Source organism: Schistocerca gregaria, chromosome 1 (genome assembly GCF_023897955.1).
Source record: "Schistocerca gregaria isolate iqSchGreg1 chromosome 1, iqSchGreg1.2, whole genome shotgun sequence".
NCBI lineage: Eukaryota > Metazoa > Arthropoda > Insecta > Orthoptera > Acrididae > Schistocerca > Schistocerca gregaria.
Genome location: NC_064920.1, coordinates 1,097,730,829 through 1,097,734,598, shown reverse-complemented (window position 1 = coordinate 1,097,734,598; position 3,770 = coordinate 1,097,730,829). Strand labels below are relative to the sequence as shown.

General features: G+C 46.8%; 2 non-coding genes across 2 annotated transcripts; both read right to left on the bottom strand.

The window, feature by feature from the left end:
• Positions 1–336: 336 nt before the first annotated feature.
• Trnar-gcg (transfer RNA arginine (anticodon GCG)) lies at positions 337–411 on the bottom strand. The gene has a single exon. It is a non-coding gene; the product is annotated as a tRNA-Arg (tRNA).
• Positions 412–2,736: 2,325 nt separating this feature from the next.
• Trnas-cga (transfer RNA serine (anticodon CGA)) lies at positions 2,737–2,811 on the bottom strand. The gene has a single exon. It is a non-coding gene; the product is annotated as a tRNA-Ser (tRNA).
• Between the last annotated feature and the right edge of the window lie 959 nt (positions 2,812–3,770).

Here is a 3,770-nt window from a genome sequence, read left to right as displayed (position 1 = left end):
GCGCTGATATGAAACTTCCTGGCAGATTAAAACTGTGTGCCCGACCGAGACTCGAACTCGAGACCTTTGCCTTTCGCGGGCAAGTGCTCTACCAACTGAGCTACCGAAGCACGACTCACGACCGGTACACACAGCTTTACTTCTGCCATTATCTCTCTCCTACCTTCCAAACTTTACAGAAGCACTTCTGCAAAACATGCAGAACTAGCACTCCTGAAAGAAAGGATACTGTGGAGACATGGCTTAGCCACAGCCTGGGGGATGTTTCCAGAATGAGATTTTCACTCTGCAGCTGAGTGTGCGCTGATATGAAACTTCCTGGCAGATTAAAACTGTGTGCCCGACCGAGACTCGAACTCGGGACCTTTGCATTTCGCAGGCAAGTGCTCTACCAACTGAGCTACCGAAGCACGACTCACGACCGGTACACACAGCTTTACTTCTGCCAGTATCCGTCTCCTACCTTCCAAACTTTACAGAAGCACTTCTGCAAAATATGCAGAACTAGCACTCCTGAAAGAAAGGATACTGTGGAGACATGGCTTAACCACAGCCTAGGGGATGTTTCCAGAATGAGATTTTCACTCTGCAGCGGAGTGTGCGCTGATATGAAACTTCCTGGCAGATTAAAACTGTGTGCCCGACCGAGACTCGAACTCGGGACCTTTGCCTTTCGCGGGCAAGTGCTCTACCAACTGAGCTACCGAAGCACAACTCACGACCGGTACACACAGCTTTACTTCTGCCAGTATCCGTCTCCTACCTTCCTAACTTTACAGAAGCACTTCTGCGAAACATGGAGAACTAGCACTCCTGAAAGAAAGGATACTGTGGAGGCATGGCTTAGCCACAGCCTTGGGGATGTTTCCAGAATGAGATTTTCACTCTGCAGCGGAGTGTGCGCTGATATGAAACTTCCTGGCAGATTAAAACTGTGTGCCCGACCGAGACTCGAACTCGGGACCTTTGCCTTTCGCGGGCAAGTGCTCTACCAACTGAGCTACCGAAGCACGACTCACGACCGGTACACACAGCTTAACTTCTGCCAGTATCCATCTCCTACCTTCCAAACTTTACAGAAGCTCTTCTGCGAAACATGCAGAACTAGCACTCCTAAAAGAAAGGATACTGTGGAGACATGGCTTAGCCACAGCCTGGGGGATGTTTCCAGAATGAGATTTTCACTCTGCAGTGGAGTGTGCGCTGATATGAAACTTCCTGGCAGATTAAAACTGTGTGCCCGACCGAGACTCGAACTCGGGACCTTTGCCTTTCGCGGGCAAGTGCTCTACCAACTGAGCTACCGAAGCACGACTCACGACCAGTACACACAGCTTTACTTCTGCCAGTATCCGTCTCCTACCTTCCAAACTTTACAGAAGCTCTTCTGCGAAACATGCAGAACTAGCACTCCTGAAAGAAAGGATACTGTGGAGACATGGCTTAGCCACAGCCTGGGGGATGTTTCCAGAATGAGATTTTCACTCTGCAGCGGAGTGTGCGCTGATATGAAATTTCCTGGCAGATTAAAACTGTGTGCCCGACCGAGACTTGAACTCGAGACCTTTGCCTTTCGCGGGCAAGTGCTCTACCAACTGAGCTACCGAAGCACGACTCACGACCGGTACACACAGCTTTACTTCTGCCAGTATCCGTCTCCTACCTTCCAAACTTTACAGAAGCTCTTCTGTGAAACATGCAGAACTAGCACTCCTGAAAGAAAGGATACTGTGGAGACATGGCTTAGCCACAGCCTGGGGGATGTTTCCAGAATGAGATTTTCACTCTGCAGCGGAGTGTGCGCTGATATGAAACTTCCTGGCAGATTAAAACTGTGTACCCGACCGAGACTCGAACTCGAGACCTTTGCCTTTCGCGGGCAAGTGCTCTACCAACTGAGCTACCGAAGCACGACTCACGACCGGTACACACAGCTTTACTTCTGCCAGTATCCGTCTCCTACCTTCCTAACTTTACAGAAGCACTTCTGCGAAACATGCAGAACTAGCACTCCTAAAAGAAAGGATACTGTGGAGACATGGCTTAGCCACAGCCTTGGGGATGTTTCCAGAATGAGATTTTCACTCTGCAGCGGAGTTTGTGCTGATATGAAACTTCCTGGCAGATTAAAACTGTGTGCCCGACCGAGACTCGAACTCGGGACCTTTGCCTTTCGCGGGCAAGTGCTCTACCAACTGAGCTACCGAAGCACGACTCACGACCGGTACACACAGCTTTACTTCTGCCAGTATCCGTCTCCTACCTTCCAAACTTTACAGAAGCTCTTCTGCGAAACATGCAGAACTAGCACTCCTAAAAGAAAGGATACTGTGGAGACATGGCTTAGCCACAGCCTGGGGGATGTTTCCAGAATGAGATTTTCACTCTGCAGTGGAGTGTGCGCTGATATGAAACTTCCTGGCAGATTAAAACTGTGTGCCCGACCGAGACTCGAACTCGGGACCTTTGCCTTTCGCAGGCAAGTGCTCTACCAACTGAGCTACCGAAGCACGACTCACGACCAGTACACACAGCTTTACTTCTGCCAGTATCCGTCTCCTACCTTCCAAACTTTACAGAAGCTCTTCTGCGAAACATGCAGAACTAGCACTCCTGAAAGAAAGGATACTGTGGAGACATGGCTTAGCCACAGCCTGGGGGATGTTTCCAGAATGAGATTTTCACTCTGCAGCGGAGTGTGCGCTGATATGAAACTTCCGGGCAGATTAAAACTGTGTGCCCGACCGAGACTCGAACTCGGGACCTTTGCCTTTCGCGGGCAAATGCTCTACCAACTGAGCTACCGAAGCACGACTCACGACCGGTACACACAGCTTTACTTCTGCCAGTATCCGTCTCCTACCTTCCAAACTTTACAGAAGTCATATCAGCGCACACTCCGCTGCAGAGTGAAAATCTCATTCTGAAATAAAATCATGTTTATATTTGATCTACCCTTGTAGTGCTAGCTGATATTTTCTGCAACCTCTCCACAGAATTTGACTGTGTGGATCACAATATTCTCCTAGATATATGGGATGCAGAAGTTGTAATCAGTAACTCAAGCAATATAGTCCAGGAATATAATTCTGACTGGAGAGAAATCACGTATGAGGTTCCTCGAGGTTAAATCTTAGCTCCAATGCTGTTCCTCATATATGTAAACAATCTTCTCATTAGTATACACCAAGCAGAATTAGTACTTTTTGCAAATCACAGTAGTTTTGAAATTAACCCAAGCATATGTACAGAAACAGAGGAAATGGTACACAAAGTTCTTAAAAGTATCATTGACTGGTTTTCTGCAAATGGTCTCACCCTCAATATATATAAAAAACATATTCAGTTCTGCACATCAAGAAGTACTACACCAATGATAAGTGTAACACACGGTAAGGAAATAATAAAGAGCTTGGAAATGTAGAAGTTATTAGGGGTGCATACTGATGAGAATTTAAATTGGAGAAAAAGAAACGCATTTTGGCACTCCTCAGACAGCTTAGTTCAGCCACAAGTACACTTAGAATCATTGCAAATCTTGGGGAGAGACAAATCAGTAACTTGACATACTTTGCATATTTTCATTCAATAATGTCGTGTGCAATAATGTTCTGGGGTATCTCATCTTTAATAAAGAACATCTTCATTGCACAAAAATGTGCTGTGAGAATAACATGTGGTGCTCACCTGTGATTATCTTGCAGACACATATTTAAGGAGTTGGTCATTCTGACTACGGCTTCACAGTATATTTGTTCCCTCATGAAGTT